Source organism: Lactuca serriola, chromosome 7 (genome assembly GCF_051521515.1).
Source record: "Lactuca serriola cultivar US96UC23 chromosome 7, Lser_US96UC23_V15, whole genome shotgun sequence".
Classification (NCBI taxonomy): domain Eukaryota; kingdom Viridiplantae; phylum Streptophyta; class Magnoliopsida; order Asterales; family Asteraceae; genus Lactuca; species Lactuca serriola.
This window is the reverse complement of record NC_136414.1, coordinates 10,215,001-10,229,457: the sequence shown is the minus strand read 5'-3', so window position 1 is coordinate 10,229,457 and position 14,457 is coordinate 10,215,001. Positions and strand designations below refer to the sequence as shown.

Genomic DNA, 14,457 nt, shown 5'->3' with positions numbered 1-14,457 from the left:
ATTTTCTTCATTTGGTCCTTGTTGGGCTGTTAGACTTCTGGTTTTTGGCTCCTGGCTAGTGGTTTGGGTTCCTTTGGACTTTAGGCCATGATGGGCTTCGGGCCCAATTTGGAAGATTGGGCCATATATGGGCTTTGGGTTGATCATTTAGGATTTGGCCTTTGGGTAATAAGTTGGGCGTTGGCCTTGGGCCAAAATAGGAAAAGGGTAAAATGGTCTTTTACCCTGGGCTTGGGCTAAGTATCTTCGATTATTAGTTATGGGCCAAGACCTAATATTAATTAAATGTTGTTTTATGATGATAGCGTGAGGATTTATCGGGCCAGCAAGCAGAGATTTATTTGTGTGATTCAATAGTTAGAGGTGAGTTTCCTCACTATGTTTAGCGGGTCGAAGGTACCAATGCCGGTCCATGGTTTATTATGTTAGGATGTTATATGTCTGTGTAACTCTTGCATGTGTTATGTGTTGGTATGCTTACCGGGCAAGGCCTGATGCCAGGCGGGGCCCTATGATTGTATTGTATGCTATTTTCTTTGTGATTATCACATGTGTTCATATGATTATATGTTATATATTTATATGTATACCGGGCGAGGCCCGATGCCAGGCAGGGTCTGATGACTGACTCGTCTGTATACCGAGCGGGGCTCGATGTCGGACGAGGCTCGATGAAGGGCGGGGCCCAATATGTGTTTATTATGTATGGTATGTGGTAGTTTGGGGAACTCAGTTAGTTTTGTGCTTACGTTTTTCAGTTTATGTTTCAGGTACTTCTGGTTCGAAAGGGAAGGGCTCGAGATGATTGCAAAGCACACATCACATTATTCCGCGTTTTGTGATTTACTCTGATATTTTGTGTTGTATTGACACACTTTGTTCCACCTTGGTTTCATGATGCTGTTTTGGATTACAGTTTTATTAATTCAAAAATGAAATTTTTTGTCTTAATTTTTGGGACGTTACAAGTGGCTTCCTTGTTTCTGATAAAAACGGAAAGGGGGGAAGGGGGGAGTTATTTATTTATTTTTTTATTTTGGTTTCAAGTTAATAGAAAAGTAAAAAATTAGTTATAAAGGCATAAATGTCTTCTTAAGTGTATAGAGACTAAAATCACTAAAAATATCCAAAATTAAACCATTAATACTAAGGGTGTCAATTGTTGACACGACACGAAACGAAATTGGGACGAAATTGAAATTTGAATTCGTGTTCGTGTCGTGTTCATGTTAAGTGTAAAAACACGATGTCGTGTCATGTCGTGTTCAAAATTCGACACGAAATTGACACGGTTTAACATTTAGTTGTCGTGTTTTTGGTGTTATTTATGATTAAATATTAATTAAATAAACTATTGTTATATTATGTTATCTTTTTCGTGTCATGTCGTATTTGTCGTTTTTTAATTGGTTCGTTTTTGTGTTAGTTAAAAAAACACGACATTGTGTCGTGTCGTGTTTGTGTTACAAAAAACATTGTTGTGTCGTGTCGTGTTAGACAGAAACACGACACGCTGACCCGATTTGTCACTCCTAATTAATACTATCATACACCACCATGTGGGATATTTTGAGATCATTAATATATGTATATAAATAATGTTTTCATTAATTTTATATTATTATAGAATTACATAAAAATGTTGATGAACCGATTTTATTAATAAGATATATACTTAATTGGGTTTATCTTGTGGGTTGAGTTCCCGGTTTGACTCAAGATCTTTTATATCCCTAATATCTCTCACATTCGGTTATATCTCGATCTATATAAATACGTGATGAGAAACAGATCCACAACATGAAAAGATAGAGAAATTTGTTTTTTTATATTGCTGAGGTTTTTAGAGAAATTTTTTAAGATCAACTGAAAAACTAACCTTAATCATCATATCCGTGAATCACAATGAAAACAAGTATTCAATCATTTTTTTATTTAAGTTTTCTTTTAACTAGATTCGAGATAAATATCTATAGTTTATTCTTCCGCATTGATGTTTTTGTTTATCAAAATAACAAACACACCAAACATATTTTGGTCCAAAACCATATATTTTTGCTAATAATATGGACTATTTTTGCAATTATGTTTTATTTACAAGTAATGAGAGATTATCATTTAATGACTGAGTTGTCTAATTAGTAAGGATAGTTTAATTAACCAAATATGATTTTTTTAGCCTTACATTTTGTATAATTTACTCTTTATTTTATAAAGATCTATGCTACTTGAGAGAAATTTTGATGACGGTAGACTATCTGTTATTTTACTATAAATATATCATTTTCACTAAAAATTACTTTAAAATTTCATGGCATGCTAAGGTGGACCCCACTGTACTTTTATCAAATGCATGCGTAGAATTAAAGGATTATTCATGACCGTCTCGTCCGTTTATAGCAGCTGATTGTAGTGTACGGAATATTTACGGAACTTGACCGAATTTATTTTTCAAGTCACAAATTCCAATGAAAAGTTTTTTATTTGCCAACTTGGAGTTTAATCGAGAGAAAATGATCCGGTAATTAGTTATTGATTTTGTTTATATTTAATTCCTTTTTTACGTAATATACTTTTGAATTTATTGTTTTTGTTTACTGTAATAATATAATTTGAACTATAACATGTGATAGTGGGTCAAAAAATTATAATGAACAAACAACAATTTGATGGTCTATTACATTCAAAAAATGAAAGAGACCAAACTTTTGATTGTCATTTTTATTTTAACTATTTCCTCATATATTTTTTTTCAATAGCTATACAACATGTCATAAATGGTCTTTATGGTTTTCAAAAAATATCAATTTTACGATAACTTTTATTGGGTTACACAGATGGTCTATGTGGTTTTTAAATGTTACGTATTTGGTCTTTTCGTTATTCAATTTAATTTTTGACTTGTTAAATTTTTATTAATGACCAATTTACCCTTGTATCAAATATATATATATATATATATATATATATATATATATATATATATATATATATATATATATATATATATATATATATATAGTACAAACATTTATATAGTGTACTTCGATTATATATAATTAACTGCTCTTAGTGATTTTGACATTGTTCCTTTTCTTTTAGAATTGGCTTAAAAATGACGTGCTCATAATGTTATTTTGTATTATATTATTATATATTTAGGCTTCAGTAGTATTTTATCCCTTCTTCGTAAAAGTAATTTATTCCTAATATTATGCTTATTAACAAAAAAAAAAGTCATAGCATAATTTCTCATTATAAAGATTCCACAATAATAAACGATACCAAATGTGAAGTTATATTTCGTGAATAAATTCTTCGTAAAAATAACTTATTTAAAAAAAGCTCAAAACATCATTTCTCATTATAAATATTCCACAATAACAAACAATACTAAGGATAAACAAGTTATTTCTCACTAGTAAAGATCAATTGTGAGAAACCAAGTCACAATATCAAAACCAAGAACAAATAGTACTAACACCAAGGAAAATAGAAGCTTTGATTAGTCTAAGAGAAAATGATCCAAGAGGGTAACCAAGTGTTGATTTTGTTCACATTTCATCCCTTTTATTTTTTCAGCATCCAATATACCATCGAACTTATTGTTCGTGTTCATCATAACCCTTTTGACCGCGTATCACAAATGATAGCCGATCAAAAAAGTTATGGTGAACATAACTAGGGTTGTTCATTATTTGGATAAAACCGAATTGTTCAATTGGACAATTTGGTTCGGATATTCGTATTTTTTAATTGGTTTTCAACAAAACCGATTTATTATTTTGAATTTCGGATTGGTTTTGGTTTATAAAATAAAAACCAAATAGTCTAAAAAAACCGAATAAACATTTATTATTTATTTATGTATAATATATATCTATAGTTATCTATTAATTTTGTAATTTATTTTTTCAAATAGGTTCAAAACATTTCACCGATAAAAAACATTAATATGTATTATCTCTCAAAAGTTTTCTATCTATAAAATATTTAACTATAATATATCTGCTTAGTAGTTGTTTATAAATTTCAATTCACAACTAAATAATGTTTTTCGCTTCTTGTATAAAATTGGGTAATATTATAATTATATGTCGTTTTAAAATGTTTCGGTTTTTGAAAACTAAATTATAAAAACCGATCCAACCGAATTGTAATTGGATCGGATCGGATCGATTTGAATTTAGTTTGGACTATTTGGATCAATGTTTTGAAAACCAAAATCAATTTGGATTCACTTGATTGGATCGGATCAAACCGATCCATCCAAACGAATATATATATATATATATATATATATATATATATATATATATATATATATATATATATATATATATGGTTAGGTTAATGTGAGATCATTATATTTTGTGAGACGGAGAAACGCAATCCTAGACACTCATTTTTTAGATAAAAAACATTTTTTAAATGCAAAATAATTGAAAATTTTCAAAAAAAATTTTAAAATATCTTTTCATCACTTTTTTTATCCAAAAAAAATAAAATAAATAAAATTACCGTTTTTTTGAAATATCTGTGAAATATTCTAGTAGAATAATATATTATTCGAGTACAATATTAGAGTATTTTACATATCTAACCCACTCAATTAAAAAAAAATACAAAACAATCAACAGTAAAATCTTAATTAGCAATAGAGTTACGAACGATACCACTCCCGCTTCAACGGGTTGGTTAATTGGTTTACTAACCCACTTCATCATCTATTTCTACTTTCTCTTTCTCAATTTCTCTTGTAACATGTGTTTTAAAACTTGTATCTTGGTTGTTTTGTATTTTTTTTTTTAGTTAAGTGGGTTGAATGGATTGAGAAAGATAAAAATTTTATAGGTTGTGGGTTGAAAAAATTATAAAAAAAAAAAAGAAAAACAAAATTTTATTTGATCATGAGTTTAGTGAATTGGAAGAGAACAACTCTCTCCACTTAAAACCTTGACAATAGCACGTGGACGCAAGCCTCTATTTTTGGGTGGCCACATATTGTAAATCTGATCATATATTTTTTTTTTTTTTTCTATATATATATTTCACTCCCATTTTCTTCTCCTCTATTAATTTGCATATTCTCTCTCTCTCATCCACCATCATTGTCGTCATCAAACTCGGTGGTCTGCTTTTTACAATTTATCCATAGATCAAGCAACCTCCGAAGAAATCATAAGTATGGAAACACCAAATCATTAGATCATAAGGTACGACACGACTATGTCAAACATACCCATCACTCTTTCTGAAATTTGTCTCACCTTGTTCCGTTTAGCCATGTCTGTTGCAGACCCATGGCCCTTTTCCTAAACTTCAGTTCTCTTCTTCCAATTCCCGCTTTTAAATTCGATTCCTGACTTGGGTTTTGAATTTCGTCAAAAAATGAAGAAATTCCGAGGTTTTTTGCTCAAACATAGAGTCATCTCACTATTCCGATGCATCCGCCGGAGAAACCAGCTGTCGCCGAGGGGATACCATCGGTTAAACCCATCTCTCAGATCGTTTTCAAAATTCTTGAAGTGGGGTGCTCGAGTTAAGGCGAAAGCAAGAGCTGTTTGTTCTATAAACCCAGCTTTTCGTTCGGGTTACTTTCGTATAGGAAAAGACTCCGTTGTGGAAACGGATCATGCGCCGCCGCACGCGACTGTTCCGAAGGGGAAGATGGCTGTGTACGTGGGACAGGACGACGGCGGTTTCGAGAGGGTGTTGGTGCCGGTGATATATATAAACCATCCTTTGTTTGGGCAGTTGTTGATGAAGGCGGAGGAGGAATACGGTCATGATCATCCCGGTGGTATCACGATTCCTTGCCGGATTTCAGAGTTTGAAAACGTGAAGACTAGGATTGCCGCCGGAAGCGGTGGCCGGAAAATGATACCCTCACCGTGGTAACACTTGATGACGACGGCGATATAAATTAGAATGTCACTTTTGTCTATCTTTAGACTTTTGATTTTCTTCATATATGTGGACATAAATAAATAATCTAAATTTCAAAGTGTTTTATAATATGTGTAACTGTTACATTAATTTATTTAAGTCGTAGTTATTAATAAGACCAATATTTTGTCAAATTGTCTTTCTTTCTTTCGGTTTTTTTTAATCACAATATATATTATTTTTATTTTTTATGGGATTGAATCCATGATATTGTTAGTTTAGAACTATCATCTAAACCCAAATGGGATAGCTACCACAATAAAAACTTGGACAGGCTTTGTTATCATTCTTCTTATTATTTTTTTGGTATCATTTCGTGTTATAAGAAACACTAAACAATTGAGAAAAAAGTATTAGAATTTTTTTTTCATTACAATCTTCAAAAAAATGTGGATTTATTACTATCATAATTAAAAACTGGTGAAAAACTGTAAAATAATTAAAATAATCACCGTATTTATTTTGTCGTTTTGGTAAGGTACGGTATTGGTACAATGGTACTTGCGTAGTCTTTTTTATCATAAATCTGAATTTAAAAGTTCTAGAAAATTCTGACGAAAATTCATAATATTATATATTTAAATGTACGGAAGCACTAAGGTCATCCGTTATACCCACCACATACCACATATGTGGTGGGTGCCACATCAGCACCACATTCCACTACCACTAACATGAGATACTTACCACTAAACACACCACTCCACCTCATTTTTTTATTTAAATTTAATTCAAAAATACATTAAAAACATTTTTTTAATACTAGTTTTTCCATTAAATTAAAATACCAAATTACATTAAATAAAAACTAAATTAATTGAAATTAAAAAATAAAATAAAAATAACAATCAAAATAAAAATTACATTAGTTAATTTTAAAAAAAAATTAAAAAAAAAACATTAAAAAAAACTAAAAATTCCAACCATTCATAAAATAAACTACCCCCTACGCCTACGTCGGGCTCGAACCGACTCTTTCATTGCTTGGAAAAGTTCCAAGTCTTCGCCCTCAAGGTCGTCCGCTTTCATTTTCAAGATTACCATATCGGTTTTTGTTTGGAGTGTCTCTTGTGCCTCTTGAAATGATGTTTGTGCTTCGATCATTTTTTGTTTCATCCGAGTCATCACATCGGCCTTCGTTTCTTGAAGCTGCACATATCGATCAAATTTATCGCCGAACATATCCATAACACTAGAATTCGAAGATGTTGACGCCGCTTTTTTTGCTTTATTTCTTCCAACGGGCCGAGGAAGAGGTTGGTCGGTTTCAAGATTTATCGGATCGTCGTTGATGTCGATGTGTGTTCGGCCGTCCGATTGTTGAGAAGTTCCATCGGGGTTTCTCGAACGCTTTGAACCGGAAGATTGGGAACTTCCTTCCGTTTGCTCTTTCCATTTTGGGGCGTCTTTCAATTTTAGCCACGGTTTCATATACGGAAAAGCTTTGCGTGTAGGCGTTGTTTTTTCATATTGGTCCATGGCCGCCTTGAAAACATCAAAATCGTTCGAGCCGCTTTTGCGTATGTTTAGGAGATTGTTGTAGATTCCTCCAAAATCGGTGCATTTTAGTCGAATATCTCGCCATTTCGACGTAATTTGATCGGCATTTCGAGTTTGACTTTCCATTAACTCGGAAAAAATGGCTCGGACTTTTTCCCAAAACTTCCGTAAGTCTGGCTATCTCCTACAATCGGATCTTCGGAAGCCGCCATCCATGCCTCCACTAACTTTTCTTCTTCTTCTTTTGTCCATGGGACCCTTTCTTGGTTGGTAGTGGGTCGGGCCGTTTTTTTTCCTTTTTTCTTTTTTGGTTGAGGTGGTGGTGAAGGTTGCGTTTCCGGAACAAAATCCGACGAAAGTGGTGGTTGTGAGCTTGGTGGTTGTGAAATTGGTGGTTGTTGTTGTTGTGACGATTGTTGTTGGAGTGGTTGTAGTTGTTGGAATTGTTGAAATTGTTGGTATTGTTGTTGCATTTGTTGTTGTTGGAAAGCCGGAAAAGGTTGATATTGTTGCTGGAAAAGTGGTGTTTGTTGGATAGGGGAACCACTTTGAAGTAGATTGATAAAACCGCCTTGAGGTGACTCCATAGTCGGGAATTGTCGAGGTGTTGTATCTAACGCAAAAGCGTTATCGGGTTTGCGATTTTGGTAGTTTGGAGGGGTATTTTGGTTGTGATCCATGATTTTTGGTTGTGAAGATGTAATGTGTAGTTTGTGTATAGAGAAAGAAAAGAATGGTGTAAAAAATAAGGAGTAAAAATATGGTATTTATAGGTAAATAAATTGTTTATTTTTTATTTTATTTTTTTTTACAAATCTAGCCGTTCAACAATGGCTACACAACAAAAAACGGTCGAATTCTTGCATCAGAGCCTCATTGGTCGTTTAGGGCCGTTGTCCGGGACACGGAAGGCCACGACCACGACCCACCACGAACCACCGGGGTGGTGTGCACGGCCGTGGTTCGTGGCCAACTAGACCACGAACCTGCTCGTGCAACGTATACCGGTAGGTCTAAGTATTTGCAAGGAACCAACCATGGAATTTATGTAATGACCACTTGGGTTCACAAATACTTTTTTTTTAACCGGCGGATATTATTAAAACCACAGCCTAAAAGAAAAATACCGGATACAAAAGAAACAACAAAACAACTTACAAAATGTCAAAAGGGGAACAAATCTAACATTTCCATCTATAATTTTTAAAATTACCCCTATATTTCAACCAACTAAAAATGTCAAAAGGGGAACAAATCCAACATTCTCATCTACAATTTCCAAAATTATCTTTATATTTCAACCAAAAACATTTGGGTTCACAAATAGTTGTATATATTTTAAAAACACGCAAAAAATATACAAAATTTAGTTATGAAAAGGTAGCATAGCAGTATAGCACACCTATCAATAAGTTGTGAAAGTATATGAATTTTTCTTTATTTTGACGTATCTTAAATTATTTTTATCATAAATCAAACTCGCTAATGATAAGTTTAATATTTTTATGGTATCAAAAATATCTAATTTTTTAAATTTCGTAATTATCCGATATTAAATTAACAATGTAGGCTAAGATAAAGCGGTACTTGCAAGTTGCAATAGATATTCATAATCCTTTTCATTTTAAAATTTTAACAACAAAAGTTATATAAAAAAGCTATTGAATGCTAGAAGAGTTTGTTATATCAATTTTTATGAATTTAGTGATTCCACTTTTATATTTAATTTGCTAAATTCATAAATATACATATATTATCGATATAATTATATGTTCCTTATGGTTGTTAAGAATCTGATATTGATATTAAGATTTAGTGATTGTAAGATCTTATAAGAAAAAAAATGATATTCATCATACTAACATCTATCTAAAACAAGATCTATACTGTAAGATATTAGGATACCAATTAATATCTTAAGATTTTAACAGATCAAATCCTACCATCATGGTTTTATTATATAGTCAAGGTAATGAGAGTAATCATTTCCTATAGGCAAACAGGTGAGAAGAATGTAAGGAAAAAAAATATAATCATGATACATATGTATTAGCGATAATGATAAAGCCGGTGATAATGACGGAGTTATCTCTTGGTATTTTATATTTCAATTTAGTGATTTATCTTTTCACATGTATATCTATTTGTAATTGTATCTTATATATATGGAATATAGATCCTCTCCACGTTTTTGTGTTGAGAGTTATTAAATCTTATATGGTATCAGTCAGGTCTTGATCCTCTGTCACCGACTTTTTTTTCTTCTTCTTCTCTCGTTTTCATGGCTGCTAGAGATAATCAATCCCCCCTCTCCATAAGCACTCTTCTCCATCTCCTTACTATTAAACTCTCTTCCTCCAACTATCTTCTTTGGAGATTTCAGATCTTCCCTTTACTATCCTTCCAGAAATTAACCGATCACATTGATGGGACCTCGCTTGTTCCTCCACGCACTGTTACACCCACTGCAGCAAGTGATGCTCCACCACCTGCACCAATACGAAACCCGGATTTTGTTAAATGGCAAGAACGTGATCAGAAAGCTGTTCTCATCATTCAATCCTCTCTTATTGAAGAAGCAACGACTGAGGTTCTTGGTTTGTCCACAGCCATGGATGTGTGGACTGCACTTGAAAAAGCTTATCGTCATGATTCTATTGAGCGAATGCAAACTCTACGTGACTCTCTAAGACAATTGAAGAAAGGTACTTCCTCTGTATCTGAATTTGGTCGAAAATTCAGGTCTGTTTGTGAGCAATTATCAGCAACTGGATATTTGGTAGATGACTATGATAAAAGCCACTGGTTCTTGTGGTGTCTTGGACCTTCTTTTGAGCATTTTTCAATTTCACAAAGGGCTGTTAAACCTCGTCCTTCATTCCAGGATTTGCTCTCTCAAGCAGAGGGACGTGAATTATTTATTCAGTCTATGTCGCCATCACGTACTCCACAAGCTGCATTTACTGCAACTCAAAACCGTGAAGGGTTTTCAAATGGCAGAGGTAATCATGGTACCTCTAACAGTGGTCGACACTCTAGAGGTGGCTACAATGGTGGTAGGGGACGCGGTCGTAGGTCTCCTCATTGCCAACTTTGCAGGAAAGATGGTCATTGTGCAAACCAATGCCCCGATCTTCATACATTTGCCACACGATCACCTACTGTTGATGTAAACTTGGCATCCGCTTTGCGTGCCTCCTATTCTGATACATCTCCGGATTGGTATGTGGACTCTGGTGTTACTGCTCGCATGACTCCATCGACTTCCAATGTTCACGATGCTAAGTCTTACAATAGAGCTGATTTTGTTGGTTTCGGTAATGGAAACACTTTGCCTATCACTCATATTGGACATTCAACTCTTCACAATATTCCGTTATTAGATGTTCTTGTCGTTCCTCATCTTACCAAAAATTTGATTTCCATTAGCAAACTTACAAATGATCTACCTATTGATATCTTATTTTCAAAATCCTTCTTTTTTACTTCAGAATCGTCTCACCAAGGAAATTCTAGCTCGAGGAAGGGTTGATCAAGGTCTTTACATTCTTGAACAAAGGCAAAGAGCATTTTTATCTAAGTTATCTAAATCTAAACTTTATGCTTCCTTTGAAGTTTGGCACAAACGTTTGGGTCATGTCTCTTTTGATGTTATTTCTTATTTGTCTAGATTAGGTCAGTTTTCTGTTACCTCATTATTACCCAAACCTAGTATTTGTTCTTCTTATCAGCTTTCTAAAAGCAAATATTTACCTTTTAATATTAATTGTAAATGCTCTTCAAACATTCTTGATCTTGTTCATTGTGATTTATGGGGACCGGCTCCCGTTATGTCTACTAATGGTTACTTGTATTACATAATTTTTGTGGATGACTATTCCAGATTCAATTGGCTCTATCCGTTAAAATCTAAATCCGATGTTTATGAGATTATTAAGTCATTTTTAAGTTTTGTTCAAACGCAATCCTCAACAAAACTAAAAGTTTTTCAAAGTGACGGTGGCACATAATTTCTCAATCATCGGGTTCGCTCTCTTTTTATTGAAAATGGCACTCATCATCGGATATCATGTGCTTACACACCTCAACAAAACGGAAGAGCTGAAAGGAAACATCGACATGTCACTGAGACCGGCCTTTCTATGCTCTTCAATGCTCATGCACCTACTTCTTTTTGGTTTGATGCTTTCGTTTCAGCCATATATATTATAAACCGATTACCAACTAAGGTACTCGATCATAAGTCTCCTTTTGAGCTTGTCTTTGGATGTTCACCAAACTATAATGTTTTTCGAGTGTTTGGTTGTCGGGTATTTCCTTATTTGCGTGACTATGCTCCTCACAAGTTGGCCCCACGAAGTCTAGAGTGCATCTTTCTTGGTTATGAGACTCAATATAAGGGTTATCGGTGCTTGGATTTGGCTACTTCTCGGATCTATACCACTCGTCATGCACATTTGATGAAACCGTTTTTCCTTTTTCTGGTCAAGTTACTCCTATTGACCTTGCAACATTACTTTTCTCAAGTTACTGCGATGTCCCATATACTGTTGAGCCTCCTCGACCAGTCTCTACCACTACTCACCATTCTATGCCTGCCCTAGATTCTATGTCCACTGGTCCAGCTTCTTTGGACTCGTCAAATTTTGGGTCGCCTATTTCAACGAATGCAACAGGCTGCACCTTATGCTAAGATGTCATTGATCCCATCCATGCTTCAACCGTTACTCCTTCTGTTCCGTCCCCATCCCAATCTGTTGGTTCATCTACGGAACAAACTCATCATCCTATGATTACACCAGGCAAAGCTGGTATTCCTAAACCATATCCAAAGTATCTTACTGATCTTTCTTCTCTCAAGCACCACCCTCTTCATCTTGCTATTTTTTCCAATAAGGAGCCTCGTGATTTTAAAAGTGTTGTTAAAGATCCCAAATGGTTTTCAGCCATGAAAGAAGAAATGCATGCCTTGCAAACTAATCATACATGGGTATTAGTTCCTAGACCTACTTATTCAAATGTTGTTGGCTCTAAATGGGTTTTTCGTATGAAATACAACTCTGATGGCTCTCTTGATCGTTTTAAGGTGCGTCTTGTTGCACAAGGATTTACACAAGTGTCGGGTCTTGATTATTCTTTAACATTTAGCCCGGTTGTAAAAGCTTCTACTGTTCGTATAGTCTTGTCCTTGGCGGTATTAAATCAGCAGTCACTTCATCAACTAGGTGTTAAGAACGCCTTTTTAAATGGTCATCTCACTGAAACTGTATATATATGGAACAACCTCCTGGTTTTCTCGATCCTAAGTTTCCTAATCATGTGTGCCGCCTACAGAAAGCTTTATATGGCCTTAAGCAAGCTTCGTGTGCCTGGTTTCAACGACTGAGTTCTTTTTTGACTACTCTTGGTTTTGTTTGTAGTCGTGTCGACACCTCTCTTTTCGGTTATAAAAGGGGTACCTATATACTTTATCTTTTGGTTTATGTTGATGACTTGATTCTTACATGTAACCAACCACAGTTTATCACCTCTTGCATCTCACGTTTAAATCATGAGTTTGCTATAAAGGATCTTGGAAAGTTGAGTTATTTTCTTGGCCTTAGGTGATTTATACTAATGATGGTTTGTTTCTCAGTCAATCCAAATATGCTCATGATATTCTCACTAGAGCTAGCTTACTGAACTCCAAACCTGTTGCTACACCTCTTTCCACATCAGATTATCTAACGAGCTCCGACACTCCATTTAATGATCCTACTTCATATCGTTATTTGGTAAGTGCTTTGCAATATCTCACTATTACACGTCCGGACTTGTCTTATGCAGTCAATCAAGTGAGTCAGTTCTTGCATGCTCCAACTCCAGATCATTTTCAGGCCGTTAAACGAATTTTAAGGTATGTCAAGGGTACTATTTCATATGGATTATTTTTTCGGCACTCTACCCAACCTAACATACTTGGTTATTCTGATGCTGATTGGGCTCGTTGCATTGAAACACGTCGTTCTACCTATGGCTGCTCTATTTTTCTTGGTGGTAATCTTATATCTTTGAGTGCTAAGAAACAACCTACCGTCTCTCGCTCTAGTTGTGAGTCTGAGTATCAGGCTATGGCTAATACTGCTGCTGAGATTGTTTGGGTTACTCATCTTCTTCGTGAGCTACATGTCTTACCTCCTAATCGTCTGACACTTCTTTGTGACAGTCGAAGTGCCATCTTTCTCAGTCAAAATCATGTTGCTCACAAACGTGCCAACCATATTGATATTGATTATCATTTTGTTCGAGAACTTGTTGCCTCCGATAAACTACACACTCGTTTTGTTCCGACACAGCTGCAAGTAGCCGATATTTTTACTAAGAGTATACCTAAACCGCGTTTTGATTTCTTTTGGCACAAGCTTTGTGTTGGGCCTTCACCCATGCGCTTGGGGGGGGGGGGGGGGGTATTAACGATAATGATAAAGCGGGTGATAATGATGAAGTTATCTCTTAGTATTTTATATTTCAATTTAGTGATTTATCTTTTCACATGTATATCTATTTGTAATTGTATCTTATATATATGGAATATAGATCCTCTCCACGTTTTTATGTTGACAGTTATTAAATCTTATAATATGACAAACAAAAAATGAAAGCCGATGAAAATGTATATCTACTTTGATTTAAAAAAAATTGGTTTTGAAAGTCTTTTTTTTTTTTGACAGGTTTGGTGTGATGCCTTTAAACCATTGATACCACTGAAATATCTAACATTTTCAAAAACCACTATGAATTTTTTAATAAATACTTTGATTATTCTTATCTAATATAAATCTTATAATAAATCAAAAAAAATTAATTATTTTTAATTATAATATAAAGATTAACCTTCAATCACAACAAAGCTCTCGGGGTTATGTCCGTAATTATACACATAATTTGACGAGGGGATCTATGTGTCTTTTTATATAATAATACTTTAAATAAGAAAAGTGGTTGTGTATAAAATATTAATAATGTAAG

General features: G+C 34.1%; 1 pseudogene across 1 annotated transcript; it reads left to right on the top strand.

The window, feature by feature from the left end:
• The first annotated feature begins 5,081 nt into the window (after window positions 1–5,081).
• LOC145063316 (auxin-responsive protein SAUR36 pseudogene) lies at window positions 5,082–6,083 on the top strand (annotated as a pseudogene). The gene is made up of 2 exons (XR_013687915.1): window positions 5,082–5,216; window positions 5,285–6,083. The product of XR_013687915.1 is annotated as an auxin-responsive protein SAUR36 pseudogene (transcript).
• Window positions 6,084–14,457: the final 8,374 nt, after the last annotated feature.